General features: G+C 43.1%; 1 long non-coding RNA gene and 1 pseudogene across 1 annotated transcript; one reads left to right on the plus strand and one right to left on the minus strand.

Moving 5' to 3' along the window:
• On the plus strand, nt 1-3,166 carry LOC123186795 (putative disease resistance RPP13-like protein 1; annotated as a pseudogene).
• A 6,133-nt stretch (nt 3,167-9,299) lies between these two features.
• On the minus strand, nt 9,300-11,641 carry LOC123186796 (uncharacterized). The gene is made up of 4 exons (XR_006493713.1): nt 11,108-11,641; nt 10,848-11,008; nt 10,438-10,592; nt 9,300-9,521 (listed from the first exon to the last, which is right to left on the minus strand). It is a non-coding gene; the product is annotated as an uncharacterized lncRNA (long non-coding RNA).
• Between the last annotated feature and the right edge of the window lie 4,435 nt (nt 11,642-16,076).

Below are 16,076 nucleotides of genomic sequence, written 5' to 3' on the forward strand. Positions count from 1 at the left end.
ATGTACGACCTCATTAACAAAGCAGAGTGGAGAAGCCATGAACAATGTGTGGCCAAGCTCCTTCCATGTCTTAAGGATGCTGTGTATGAGGCCGAAGACCTTCTTGATGAATTCACATGGTACGAGAAGAAGGTGCAAGTGGAGGGCAATGCAAGCCAATCTCCTTTCACTGACTTCTTTCATACCATCATCAAAGGCAGCTTTGACAAAGTTAATGATGTCCAATCGAGGTTGGACCATCTTTCAAGTATGCTGGATAAGTTGGGGCTTCATGGAATTGCACAACGCTTTGACAAATTAGTCAGGCCAGAGACCACATCTTTACGAAATGAAACAAAAATATTTGGTCGTGCCAAGGAGCTGAAGCAGGTATTGGGATTACTCGGTGTACCTACAAGCCCAAAACGTAAGAGAGCAACTAGTTCAATTGATGCATCAACAAAATCAAGAATATTGAGTCTTCCTGTTTTGGTGATAGCTGGAATTGGTGGTGTCGGAAAGACCACTTTGGCACAACATGTCTGCAGCCATCCACGAGTGAGGTCCCACTTTGATATGATAATTTGGATTTGTGTCTCGGATGACTTTGATGTGAAGAGACTAACTAAAGAGGTTATACAATCATGCACTAAAAAGGAGGGGGCAAATGATAATTTGAATTCTCTTCAACATGCTCTCTCTAACCATGTGAACAATAAAAGGCTATTGATAGTTCTTGATGACATGTGGGATGACTCCTTGAAGGAAAATGGGCAGTGTTGGAAGAGGTTTTGTGCACCTTTTAGAAGTGTCCTGGAGGGAAGTATGATGTTGGTCACCACTAGATGTCCAAATGTTACCGAGGGGGTGCGCACAATGGAGCATGTTATAGTTGAAGGTCTGAAGGATGGCGTATTTTGGAATTTCTTCAAATTGTGCGCTTTTGGATCTGAGAGTTCTGACAATGATCCCGAGCTGGAGCGTATTGGCCAAAGAATTCTTCCTAAATTGAAGGGTTCTCCTTTGGCAGCCAAAACTCTAGGACGAATGTTGAGGATGGACCTTCAAGCATCTCATTGGAATTCTATAGTTGAGAGTGAACTATGGGAGTTGAAACAAAAGGAAACGATATTTTGCCTGCCCTTCGGTTGAGCTACATGTATTTACCATTCTGCTTGAAACAATGCTTTGCATTCTGCGCCATGTATCCCAAAGATTACAAATTTGAGAAGGCATGCTTAGCTGAAATTTGGGTAGCAGAAGGCTTTGTGGAACCTCAAGCTGGTGTTCCCATTCAAGATATTTGCTGTCAGTATTTTGAAGACCTTGTGGCGCGGTCTTTCTTTCAAAAGTTTAATGGTCGGTATGTAATCCATGACTTGCTGCATGACATGGCACAAAAAGTTTCAGAGCACGACTGCTTCATCTTACGAAATAAGAGTGATTTTGATAAAGTTCCCCAGAATGTTCGCCATCTATGCATACTCCCTAGCAGTGAATTTGATGATTCCAACTTGTTGAGACTATGCAAGTACACGAAGCTGCGCACCCTAATTTGCAAGATTAATTTGGGGAAAAGAACATGCTTTGTAATGGACCACTGGTGTACTAAACTTACACGTATGCGTGTGATGTCTTGTGCCTTCACAAATGAAGTACCAGATAGTATTGGTAATTGGAAGCATCTTCGGTACCTTGAAATCTCCAGAACTTGTACTTTGAAGAGGATTCCTTCAACTTTCTGTTGGCTATATAATATGCAGATTTTATATGCCAAGAAATGCAACCTACAAAGCTTACCCGCTGACTTTGATAAGTTGACCAGTTTACAGAAATTTGAATTAAACGGACTAAGTATTAATTCAGCCAATCAAGAGGGACGAGGAATTAGGTCAATAAAGAATCTGAATCAAATTCGTGAATACTTGTTGATAGATAATGTTGGCATCCTAAGTAAGGATCATGCAGCAGAAGCTGAACTGAAGAATAAGAAATGTCTTGATAGGTTGGTATTGATTATGCGAGTTGCTTTATGCCCTGCTGAGTTTTATATGCACAACAGTGATATAGAAGTGCTTGAAGGTCTGCAACCTCCTATCAGCCTCAAGCGTCTCTTTGTCCAGAATTATGTCGGTGTCTCGCTCCCAAGCTGGTTTCAACCACAAAACTTGCCAAGCTTAACATCACTTTATTTTGTAGATTTTGTTGGGATGAAGAGCATATCATTTCCGATGATCTCACAGATACATGCAATTGGTACTTTCTTGTCGCTGACAGACCTAAGCATTGATAGTTGCAAAAATTTATCAAGCCTAGAAGATTTCTGCATCCGGATTATGTACCAGCCATCAATAAAATAAGAATTCACAGTTGCAAGATGTTAGAATCAATTCCAACTGACATGTTTGGGAAATTTCATTTCGTTGAAGAATTGTCTATAACCTATTGTCCAAACATCCGCCTCCAAAGATTGGTTTCGCCGTCCCTCAAAAAGCTCTTTCTGTGGGATTCTAGTCCCTTTTGCAATATTGATTGCTGCTCCCTCATCTCCTTTGATTTTCTATCTGACTCTGTCGTGTCCATTGAACTACAAACATGGAGTCTTCCAGCTCTACGGAGGTTGAAAATTCGCTGTAATTCCATTTCTACGGGCACTGGTTGCATTAGACCATTCTCGTCCCTTGCAGCCCTAGACGTTGAGTTATATGGTAAATTGTCAAGCCTTGATGACCTCCTAACACAAGAATACCTACCTGCTATTGAGGAAATTGACGTCAAATGTTGTCCTGGGTTACTGTCCCTGCCAGTTGAAAGGTTTGTGGGTTTTCCTCATCTGAAACATCTGGTGGTTATTAATTGCCCAAGTCTTAACTGGCAAAGGGGGCTGGTATTGCCATCATATCTCCAAAGGCTAAGCTTAAGGAACTGCGGGGATATCTCTCCATATGTTCCCAGCTGCCTACAGAACCTCACATCCCTCATCTCTCTGAGCATTGGTGGGTGCCAGGGTATAACATCCATTCCAGGTGACATTTGGAGAGGTAATCTTGCATCACTTGAGGAACTTAGGATTTGGGAATGTCCAAACCTAGTTTCATTTGGTGGAGCAGAGGCAGTTGCATACATAAAGAAGGTTCAGATATACAAATGTCCAAAGTTAAAGGAAGCAGATCAAATCGTTAGATGACCGCCCAAGGTATTTGTGCTTACACACGTATTTCTTATTTCTCGTCAAACTTTTTCTTATATTTTGTTCGAAAGGAAAGTCCATATGGAATCATGATCTGTTAATATTTCCGGAAAGAAAAGTCCGTATGGAATCATGACCTGTTAATATTTCCTGAAAGAAATGTTCGATGTTCACAAATTGCATACATGTGACATTTTGAAAAAAAGCTTGCTAACCTTTTGTGTCAAGTCACTAAATTGTTAGTTCCAATGTTTAGTTCAGACAGAATATTGATCTGTTAATATTTCCCTGGAGGAAAACTGTGTGCTGTTGTGTCGTGAAACTCTCCCTTTTTTTTTATTTGCCACATAGGCTTTACTGACATTGTTTTCTTCTTCAATGACAGGCGAGCAGGAAGCCATAGGTGCATTATTTGGAAATTTGAAGACCTAAGGACAACGAGGTGAATGCGAGCGCTCCATCGCCACCACCATCGCCTGCACCTGTCTCGCCGACTCGACGGGGAGTGATCTTCTCCCCGTCTGTTCGTGCTGGCCAGGAGTCTACCAGGGCGGAACTCCGCATGTTATCATCTACACCTCCGCGCGGGGGGGGGGGGGGGGGTGCGTTGGCTTCCGGACCCGAGGAGGCTGAGGAGCAGCCCCTGCGATCTTCTTCTTCATCACCGCAACAGTCTACTCCGCCTCTCGGAGTCGTCGGGACGGGCTCGACGGCCGATATTACTCCTTCGCCGCGTCATTACGTCGGGACTGACGGTTCAGCAGCCACCTACGAGGACTCTATGGTTAAGGCCATGCGTAGGATGGCTGCCCGCAACCTCGACTTCGAAGGTATACTCTCTCGCAAATCTTTTATGTCTTTTGATAAATCCAAAGTATCTTCAAATATCACTAGACTTGGAGTGTCACTAGGACGCAATGAGAAAGAGATAGACTTTTTGGTTAGGGCCCTTAAACAAGTGGATTTCGACCGGCTTACGCTTGCTCCTAAGTTGTCGAGCTTTGTTGACACTCTCGTGTCGGATGAGGATGATGATGATGCTGATGCCAATCATGAAGGCAAGCTTCTCTCTCATTTGGTTAAAGACACGACTAAAGAAGACCTTGATGATACTGTACGCGACACTACGCTTTGTGAGCTTGTCGCGTAGGTGCGTAAGAAAAAGTCTAACTCAGGAAAGAAAAGAGGGCGCTCTTCTAAGAAGGCAAAGGTCTCTAACCAAAAAATTGGTTCAGCATGAGAGGCATGTTTAGGAATAGCAGAGGTCTAGGTGACTTGGCTAAACACAAACACATTGCCGATTGTGTAAAGGATCATGTATTGGACTTCGTGGATATCACTGAGGCGCGCAAACGTGACTTTCCAACACGTGATCTAGACCACTTCTCGTGTGGTTTGGATTACGAATGGCATGTCTTACCGCCGACTGGGAGGTCCGGTGGAATATTGCTAGGTATTAACTCTATGTACTTGCAACTATTGTCCACGTCAAAGGGGGAGTATCATATCAAATTCAACCTTCAAAACAAGTCCGACAATTTCCTTTGGAGCCTGGCAGCAGTATATGGCGCCACTCAAGAGGAGTTTAAGTCTGCATTTCTAAAAGAACTTGTTAATACCTGTCGAGACAATCCCCACCCCATGTTAATCGGGGGGGGGGGGGATTTTAATATCCTTCGATATCAGCAGGAAAAAAACAATGCCCGGTTTGATACAAGGTGGCCTTTCCTCTTTAATGCTGTTATTGACAGTCTGGATCTGAGGGAGATCACGATGTCTGGTCGTCAATATACCTGGGCCAATAACCGATCGGTGCCAACCTTTGAAAAACTTGACCAGGTGCTAGTTACCACCGACTGGGAATATAAATATCCCCTAGCCTCGATTCGGGCATTAAAAAGAATTGAGGCCTTATTGGATCACGCTCCATTGCTCACCGATTTTGGACAACCAATCCCAAGTTCTAACCGTCACCAATTTAAATTTGAATTGGGATGGCTCACTAGAGAGGGATTTCATGACCTGGTTAAGAAAGTGTGGGCGCGTCTGCCTCGCGGTAACACACCCATTCAACCACGGAATAATCGAATTCGCGCATTGTGTCGATTCCTTCGTGGATGGGCCAAGCATACTGCTGGCATCTACAAAAAAGAAAAACTGCGACTATGTACCTTAACTGATTCCCTTGATAAAATAGCAGAGGTGAGGCCTCTGTCTGTAGTTGAGATTGAGCAAAAAAGCAATCTAAATGAACAGATAGCCCGCCTACTACGCGAGGAAGAGATTAAATGGTACCAACGTTGCAAGGCGGATTCGCTTGTGCAAGGTGATGATAATACGAAATACTTTCAAATGCTTGCCAATGGCAGACATAGAAAGAAACACATATTCGCCCTTGACCAGGAGGAAGGCCGAATTGAGGGGGACGTACCACTTAGAACTTTTATTACTAAGTATTACAAAGAGCTTTTTGGACCTTCAGCTGAATCGAATTTTCAGCTGGATGAATCCATTACTCATGACATTCCTCAAGTTACGGAAGCGGAAAATGAATTCCTAACCTCCCCGTTCTCTGAGGAGGAAATTTGAACTGCGGTGTTTCAAATGGAACACAACAAGGCTCCGGGTCTGGATGGCTTTCCCGCAGAGTTCTATCAATGTTTTTGGGACGTCATTAAGGCAGACTTGGTTCAGTTGTTTAACCAACTGCATGCTAAAGACCTTGACATTTCTCGTTTAAACTTTGGGGAAATTATCCTATTGCCTAAGATTAATGAGGCTAGTCGTATTCAACAATATCGACTGATTTGCCTTCTGAATGTAAGTTTTAAAATCTTTACGAAGGTCGCAACTAATCGGTTGAACGGGGTGGCTGTCCATGTCGTAAAACCCACTCAAACAGCATTTATGCAAGGCCGCAACATATTAGATGGAGTGGTCGTCTTGCACGAAACTGTACATGAGCTTCACCGAAAAAAGTCGAATGGTGTCATTCTTAAAATAGATTTTGAAAAAGCCTATGATAAGGTTAAGTGGCCCTTTCTGTTGCAAACTTTGCGCATGAAGGGGTTTTCACAAAAATGGTGTCATTGGGTAGAGAGCTTTGTCTCTGGAGGCAGTGTGGCCATAAAAGTTAGTGATGACGTTGGCAACAATTTTCAGACAAGGAAGGGGCTTTGCCAAGGGGACCCCGCTTCTCCTATTTTGTTTAACATAGTGGCCGACATGCTAGCTACCCTTGTTGAGCGGGCTAAGCTGGACGGTCAAATTAGTGGTGTCATTCCACACTTGGTAGAAGATGGTCTATCTATTCTACAATATGTGGATGACACTATTCTATTCATGGATCATGATCAAGATAAGGCAAGAAATCTCAAGTTGCTCTTATGTGCTTTTGAGGAACTTTCTGGTCTCAAAATTAATTTTCATAAGAGCGAACTTTTTTGCTTTGGCGATGCTGCAGAATCAGCACCTGAGTATGCTGAGATTTTTGGGTGCCGGCTCGGGCAGTTTTCGATTCGATATCTGGGTATTCCTATACACTATCAGCGCTTAACTATCGCTGAGTGGAAACATGTGTGGAAGAGAGACTTGAGAAACGCTTAGCCAGTTGGAAGGCCAAGCTCTTGTCTTACGGAGGACGATTGATCTTGATCAATTCAGTTCTAAGCAACATGGTTTTATACATGTTGTCCTTCTTCCACCTACCGAAAGGGGTTCTCCAGCGACTAGACTACTTTAGATCTAGATTTTTTTGGCAATGCGATAACGAATCCAAGAAATATCGACTGGCTAGGTGGAGCGTATTATGCAGACCAAAAAGTCAAGGGGGCTGGGAATCCAAGACCTGGAGATTAAAAACATTGCTCTTCTCCGCAAGTGGTTTTACAAACTACTCACTAAGAATGGAGTATGGCAGGAAATCATTTGCAACAAGTATGTGGGATCCAATGCCATTTCTCAAGTTCATTGGAAACCTGGGGATTCGCATTTCTGGAGTGGTGTGATGAAGGCCAAGGAATTCTTTTTCCAATTTGGGACCTTCTCAGTTAGGGATGGTTCTCAGGTTCGATTCTGGGAAGATATCTGGCTAGGGAATAACCCACTAATGGTGCAATATCCGAGCTTGTACATGATTGTTAGAGATAAATTTGTCACAATCAAACAAGTTTTAGGACAAGAAAATCTTGATATTTTTTTCCGTAGGGATCTTTTTGGCCGTCGCCTGGCAGCATGGAATGAATTACTCACTCGCCTGGAGGACATTCAACTGTCAGGTGAGCCGGACATTTTTCGATGGAACTTACATCAGATTGGCAAATTTTCAGTCAAATCCATGTATGATGCAATGGTTCATTGTGATGTTCCAGTTGATAACAGGAAATTGTGGAAGCTCAAAATCCCTTTAAGAGTGAAGATTTTCCTCTGATTTCTTAACAGAGGAGTCATCCTAACTAGAGATAATCTGGCACGACGAAACTGGCATGGTTCCAAGACATGTGTCTTTTGCCAACATGACGAGTCTATTAAACACTTAGTTTTTGAGTGCAAGTTCGCTCGGGCAGTTTGGGCCATAGTTCAAGTAGCTTCGAATCTATACCCACCACATAGTGCACGGAACATGTTCGGCAACTGGTTGCGGGGTATTGATAAACAATTTTCTGCACATATTCTTGTGGGAGCGGCGGCCTTATGCTGGGCACTATGGCTTACCAGGAATGATGTGATTTTTAATAACAAATGTGTCTCATCTCCTATGCAGGTTATTCATGTGTGTACACGATGGCTCCGTACTTGGTCTATCCTGCAGAGGCCGGAGGACAGGACCTTTTTATGATGGCGTCTACACGGCTGGAGCGTACGGCCAGGGAGGTTTTCTACCCCCATGGATGGCGGTGTGACCTACGGATAGGATCTGCCACTCCTTAGGCTGGACATGTTTTTTATTGGCATTGTATCGAATTATTTTTTGCTTTTAGGGTACTCTGGACATTTTTGGCTGTGTGCATCTAGCTATGCAGAGGCTGGGCTTTCTTTCGATGCAATTGTATCACCTCGATATATCTATTCAATGAAAAGTCCTTTATCGAAAAAATCTCACCGTCTCTAACTATCTCTCTGTAGGAGCCTCTCCCTTTTAGCAGTTATATTACTAGATGACTCGTTGCGCCAATGGCGCAAAGGCCGAAAGGGAGTCAAGTATTGTGAGAATATTTAGACACCCAAGTTGAAAATCAAATGTGGCCAACACTCCTGCATCCTCTGCTTGGAAGCCGCCTTTTCTCACCGGATCTAACATAGATACATGATTCTTCAAGAGCAAATTTCCGAGAAAGTATAAAACATGAAAGGCTTTAAGTTGTACTATTGAGACCATACCACCACCATATCTTCATTTAATTTCTTTGGAAACCTAAAGGTCTAAGAGGATGGTACATGTGAGAAGCTGTGAATCCACACAAAAAAACTAAACTAACTTCCAGACAAACATCCAAGTTTGGAAGCCACAAAGAAGCAACCCAGATCTCTTGTTGTAGTGCTTGTACATGTCCTTAATCCTGCATCCACAGCCCATAATTTTTCAACACCTAAATCCACAAAATCCAACTGAAGGAAATCATGGCAGAAACATGCGTCGTGGCTTGCGTCTCCGAGAAAGACTTCTTGACATTCTTGTGCAGGTTGGACACAACAATCCTCGCTGCGAGCTGCAGAAGAACCACACAGGCACCTTCCTTCACCTTGCCCTTGGGGTGGAGGGGGGCAACACTTGCAGCGTCGCGACAAGGCTTGCTTCGAGTGTAGTCATCAACACTTTCCATTATTCAACCGGTACTCAGATGGATAGAACTGAACACTTGACTCAAGACCAATGGTGCTTGCCTTGTCTGTTGAGTAACCTGCGCTTGAAGGCCAAGCTATTGCATAATAGCATCCAGAAGAACTTTTGTTGGAATCTTAACGTTTTCCATCACGGCGTACTGGTGACAGAGAGAAAGACACTATAAGCAAGTGTTGGAAGCTAGGCTACAAATTGATTATTATGAACCGTACAAATTTACCACTAAGGTAACACTATATATATAGTCCTTAACCAAATGGAAAAGAAAAAAAGAATGGGAAAACTTGCCTGCCTTAGTATGTAGTTGAACAAACGGTATGTCCAAAATTGGCATCATAAACGGCAAAGACCATGATCAGAAGATGATGAATGATCGTTTGTTGAACTTTAGTCTGGTACGTAGCAGTGTCAATGTCATGGCCAGATCTTCTCTCAAGTAAGTGAAATCCATGTTTTACTTTATTACTTTATAACTTAGTGAATCCTCTTCCAGTGTCAGAAGATGATGAACTGAGACATGATGTTGTATATGAATAAATAAAAACAAATCAGCCTGTATATACATATAATCTTCTTAATAAAGAATTGCAATAGTTAAACATTAACAAATAAAATTATCTGAACCCATAGTGCCGTGAATAATATGTAAAATTATTGCATTTTTAACTACCGAATCGACCTGCATGACCTATAAAATTCCTTCCAGTGTGGCAAAGTGGTTAGTCTAGTATGTGTACGACATTTGTGTTTAAAGAAAATAATGGGCAAAACTAATCTACTCAACTAAGTTCCAAAATATAAACACTGAAATAGAAGCAAGAGCACAAAGAACTGAAAATCACTAATCTGAATACTAATATCCTGGTACACATTGAACGACACAACCGAAGTTTCTTCTCCTCTACATTTAATAAAATAGACGAATGTAGATAGGTGCACTGGGTGAAGTGTGTAACCTACAGTGGCAATACCAGATACAGTCGGCATGAGAAATTAAGAGTCCATTCATCTTGCGCAAAATCCTTTTTTCTTTTTCTTCTCTCTAATGATTCCCAACCTTTAGCTATACTAAGCAAAACATATCTTAAATTTTCGAACCGGTATGTTCATTGAAAGGAACGAAAAACATCTACTACCGAATATTATTAGAGTTAGTCTCTCCAAGTTCAGAACTACTAAATGGCAATGGAAATTATCGATACAATTTTTTTACAGAGCAACATGATGCGCCAGGAAAGCTAAAAGGGGTATTTCACAGAGAATAAATAATGTAAAGACAACATCGGAGGGAGCTACTGGGTGGGACACTAAAAAACTGAAATATATACACCATCTTTAGAAGGCACTCTTGAGTACGGATTTGCAACAATCAATTCACTAATGATAGGTTGAACCATCTAAAGGCATACGGAAAAAGAAAACTAACATGTCCAGAGTTCCTCTGTTGTGTGTGTGTGCTTGACAGCCTCGTGTGTAGTCTTGCTCTTGCATAAATATGATTCGAGCAATCAATCGCAGAACAGGATTGCTTCCTATAGCTGAATCAATCAGCCATTCCTTCAGCCTAGAGATCGCACCTTCCTTCAAAGTTGCACAAAGTAATGAATATAAGCATTTCAGTATATCAAAGAAATCTGGGGAAAAACTAATTGGAGTGACACACATCAGCACTCATTTTCTTATTTTTACCTACAGGAATAAAATGTTGGTGTGGCATGCAACAAATAAGTAAACCGTTTCAATCAAGTGGAATACATTGCAAGTATATTATCATTTTCTTCAATGGAACTCTGGTAGCTACACCCAAGCTTTCACTTTCCTGGAATGAATAATTACCTTTGATAGGATCAATTACCAATGATCCTTCCAGCCTGCACGCCCCAAATATAAAGCATGCTTGTTTGGTAGCTCCCTCTCAGGCATTAGCTTTGCCAATATATGAGATATCTCAAATTTTTTGCTGCGATGGCAAGAATACATATTTAGATGTCACATCCCTGCAAATTAACAAACCTCATTGACTCATTCTGACGGCAACAGAGCTTGCTGGAAACAGGGTTAGTAGCTGGAGGAATATGATGCGGGGAGAAACACACCAGGGACGCCACCGGAAGACCGGAGTATGGAATTTAGTACAATTCAACAATCAAGTTTGAAGTATTGACCAGTGAATTAACCTTGCAGCTGTGTGAACGTACACAATCAAATCAAAATTAATAACAGAGATATTAGAGCTCAAGATGGGATTTGAGCTGCCCTAAGTAAACCTCTCTCCGCACATGCATTCTTCATGTACAAAACTGCTTGTATATCAAGTACGAATGTACTAACCGTACAATTGAATTAAACAGAAATTTCTCAGCACATGGAACATATTTAGAATTGAATGGGCTTGCTCCTTCACAACATGCATCTCTCCCCCTCTCCTTTTATCCCTCTCTTCAAGTGATTTATGCAGGTCAAACTAAATTCTATATAGCAGGTGAGAGAACATGATCATGAATTCAAACTTAATATACTACTATGTATTATCCGTAGCACAAACTAAATTTATGGAAACTCCAAAAATGTAGAAAACATAGAAAATAAGCACCTATATGCGCTAGAAATATGTTACACGAGGTTTGAGGGATGGACTCCAAACTTAATATACTACTATGTATTATCCACATCAGCACTTCAGCAGCACTACTTTCATTCATCAAGAGAAGCTAGTACAGAGCCATTATGCCTCCATGAAGTTTGCACCTGGCATCCTGGTAGCAACCAAGACTGGAAGTGACACCGACTTTGACTGAGAAGCATTCAAGATTTATAAAAGGTGTTGGGATATACATTTTTATTGAAGTTCTTGGCTGCTGAGATGTGTATCTTTCAGGAGGGTACCACTCAATCCATATGTCCATCCCTACAATACTGCAGCAGAAAGACAAAATTTAAAACTATATCACATTGGCTACTCTCCAGATTTGAGCCTCTCCTTTTGTGCATTCGCATCATAGAATAGAAGAGGAGGAGCTAGCATACCTGCAGATGGGCTGGTTACGGTGAAGTAGCCCGCAAGTACACGCAACTCTGACACGGGAAGCCAGCTCCTCTGCGCTGCTGTGATATGGGAAACAATAAACTAATAAGTCTCAATGGACGACTACTATTTTTGAGCAGGTTTGCAGAGCTAAAGACGAACTTGGTTTGACATGTGCTTTTCTTGAACAGTTCTACGTGGGGAATGAAGATACTCGAGTGGTTTGCGATGCTTATGGCAGCGCTTGGACTGCATAGGGAAAATTAAGAAGGATTTAAAGGCAAGCATAAAGAACCCATATATAATACAAACTAAGAGACATGGTTACCGTTGGCATCTTCAATATCACGCTTCAACCAACTCAATGTCATTTTTACTGAACAACAAATTAAAGAATATGCTCTCCTCAATTAGATGCGTGGAAAGAAAGGGAAAGACTCACCTTTTTTGGAACAGAAGAGAGACATGTGCCACAGATATAGCCTATGCATCTTGGCCCTCTGAAGATCTTGCTCATGTCTTTGCACATCCATTTTCATGAGAAATTTCTTAAGCATTCCGCTAGAACCCCGGCATGGAAGGACACCACCCGCAACAAGTTCACACATCTACTTTAATTTCTGCTAGTGAAAAATAAAATAAATAAGAGACCCACATTCAGTTGCACAACTAATCCAAAAGTTGGCAAAGAGAGAAACAAGTAGTGATGATCTGTAGGAGGGTAATTTCAACGGTTCAGCTATGTCGGTCGCCCTCTAATTATTTAGCAGACCACTCTCATCTTCTCATGTATAATCAGTAATAGTACAACCCGCATGCCCTATGTGCCGTTAACCTGCACAACAACCCAGGTGCATGAACTGACATGCAAGGACAAGCAGAACGACACCTACTGGTAGATATGACAACGTGTTACAAATTTGAAAGTCAAAAAGAACAATGTGGGAAGGCAGGGTAGAAACATATATACCTGAACTGAACAGATCCATCTCAGGGCAAGCCAGTAGCACGAATGCAACCAACACTCGTATCTCTCCTGCGGCAGGAACAAAACTTTAGAGACGAAGCAAATGCGAAATAACGACTCAAAGTAAGGGCTAAATATCACTGATGGCATCAACCAAGATATCAGAAGGAGCTAATCTATTGTCCTCCTTGCAATTCTTCAGAGAGTAAAGATTAGAATTTTACATTGAATGCACATTAAATGGTTTCCTGCAAAAATAACGCACACTAAATGTGGAAAATGCCATCTATATCAAAGACGAGAATTTGTTAACAGTGGAAATCAAATTCAGACCATATTCCTCCTGCGCCAAGGATAAAGTTTTTATCTTTTTAACTCCAGCAAGACTGTACTTGTGCTCAAGTGAATACTGATTACGAGAAACTTAAGATGAGATAATGCACAACTTCAGCAAGACTGTACTTGTGCTCAACTGAACACTGATTATGAGAAACTTAAGATGAGATAATCCACACTAAAGACCTTATGTTGCCTGGTATGACCACAAATTAAAAAATATCAAGTTCTGCAACAAAAAACGAGACTGGAGAACCAAAGCATAATGAGAACACCTTGTACCTGCATTTCATCAAATTGATAGTGTGCACTGAATCCATATACTTCAGGTCATGGATGCCCCCCTCCATCAAATTGCCTTTATGTGAGGCTTGTCCTCCCTCAAATCTATGTCCAAACCACTACAATACACAACAACAGAGATAAATTTATATGAGATAGGGAGGAAGGTGAGTGGGAGTTGCTGGACCGAGGAACACATCAGCATACATGTTCCTGCCAGTGGCCTACCAAGGAAAGCCAAGAAAAACCTGAGTTGGAACAGGTTGCAGGTTGGAGTCGGTACGGTGGAGACTCCCCATGCGCCCCGGAGGAGAAGCCCACGTGCGGGGGGAGCAACGGGAGCACCGGCAAGATCCAGAGAAAGAAGAGGTGGACGGAGGGTAGGTGGGGCGGAGGAGAAGGGGCGCGGCGCGCCTGAAACCAGGACGGGGCGAGACGCGAAGACGAGGTGGTGGAGGCGCGGGGCTCGACTCCCTCTCCTCTTCCCTTCCCGTCGCCTGACCCGCTCGCTCTCCCTCTTCTCTTCCCTTCCCTTCCCTTCCCTTCCCTTCTAAAAACGGGATGGGGGAGGTTGCGGGCGGAGGCTGGCCGGAGGAGACGGGCGCGAGTGGCGGCGGCTGGCCGGGTGGAGGAGGTGCGGCGACGGCTGGTCGGGTGGAGAAGACGACGGCGGCGGGGTGGGAGGCGGGCGTGGTCTAGCTAGGGTTTGGAGGGAGAGAGAGGAGAGGGGCGCGGTGCGAGTGCGGGATGGACAGAAGGCTAGGTTACCTCCACCGGAGCGGCTGCCTTTTATACGCCCGTATGTGAAATGACGAAAATGCCCCTGACGGGGCACAGAATTTACAGGCGGTGGCACGAATACTGTTCATGGCGAATTAGAGGCAACGTGGCCACCTTCTTCCTGCCTATCTGTTCTCTAGGGTTTATAGGTTAAATGCCATCAATAGTTGCATCTGCAATCCCATAACTATCAGTTCCCAGTTTGCACGGAACATGTTCGGCAACTGGTTGCGGGGTATTGATAAACAATTTTCTGCACATATTCTTGTGGGAGCGGCGGCCTTATGCTGGGCACTGTGGCTTACCAGGAATGATGTGATTTTTAATAACAAATGTGTCTCATCTCCTATGCAGGTTATTCATGTGTGTACACGATGGCTCCGTACTTGGTCTATCCTGCAAAGGCCGAAGGACATGGACTTTTTTATGATGGCGTCTACACGGCTGGAGCGTACGGCCAGGGAGGTTTTCTACCCCCATGGATGGCGGTGTGACCTACGGATAGGATCTGCCACTCCTTAGGCTGGACATGTTTTTTTATTGGCATTGTATCGAATTATTTTTTGCTTTTAGGGTACTCTGGACTTTTTTGGCTGTGTGCATCTAGCTATGCAGAGGCTGGGCTTTCTTTCGATGCAATTGTATCACCTCGATATATCTATTCAATGAAAAGTCCTTTATCGAAAAAATCTCACCGTCTCTAACTATCTCTCTGTAGGAGCCTCTCCCTTTTAGCAGTTATATTATGCCATCAATAATTGCATCTGCAATCCCATAACTATCAGTTCCCAGTTTGCACACTCGTAATCTTGTTGTAACTTATGAAAAAGATGGAGAGTCACTTTGCATCTCTAAGACATGTTGTATATCTGTATGCATTTTATGTGTTTTGGTGCATCTTAACTCGGGAATCACTGCATCTGCGACTTCTTGTATGGTTTCTTTTCTTAGTTCTGTGGTTTCTACTTGTGCTTTCTGTCTTTCTTTCATCTTTTGTATTACCTTTTTCTCATGCCTGTGTGACCACCTGCGTGGCATTTACAATATGTTTTCCTCACAACTTGAACTGATTGGTTGGCACAGAAATAAAGAAAGAAGAACACAGAGCTGAGATGGCTATTGTACAACATGCCAACAGTTATTACATGATATATTTTTTCAAACAAAATCACCATCTAACAGACAATTTAAAGTGCCAGAATATTATATCCAGCTCCAGTATTGACACTGAAGAACTGAGAATACAAAAACAGAGCAGTTGGAAATGATTTGCAGCCGTAGGGTAATAAACCAAACCAAAGAAAACCAGAATATGATCTATTTATTTTTTGGCCAGTTGATCCTGGTGTTGTGAATACATACTATCATAGCTACTAGCCATCAAGTTCCTATTTATAACAGCCGGACGGACGGCCTAAGGGCATCTCCAGCCGCGCCCCCAGGAAGGCCTCCCCAGGCGATTTTTTCGCGCCGGCGCCGAAAAAACGGCTCAGTCGCGTTCCCAGGAACCCGATTTTCGCCAGCTTGGGCCGAAAACAGCGCCGGCGGACCCAGCCCAAACCCGGCGCGCTGGGGGGCGCCCGGGGGCGCCGGGGCGAGCTGTTTTGGCGCGAAAAAGACGCGGGCTAGCCGCGTCAGCGACTCGGCGCCTCGTCTTTCACCAACGGCCTCGGTT

Source organism: Triticum aestivum, chromosome 2A (genome assembly GCF_018294505.1).
Source record: "Triticum aestivum cultivar Chinese Spring chromosome 2A, IWGSC CS RefSeq v2.1, whole genome shotgun sequence".
NCBI lineage: Eukaryota > Viridiplantae > Streptophyta > Magnoliopsida > Poales > Poaceae > Triticum > Triticum aestivum.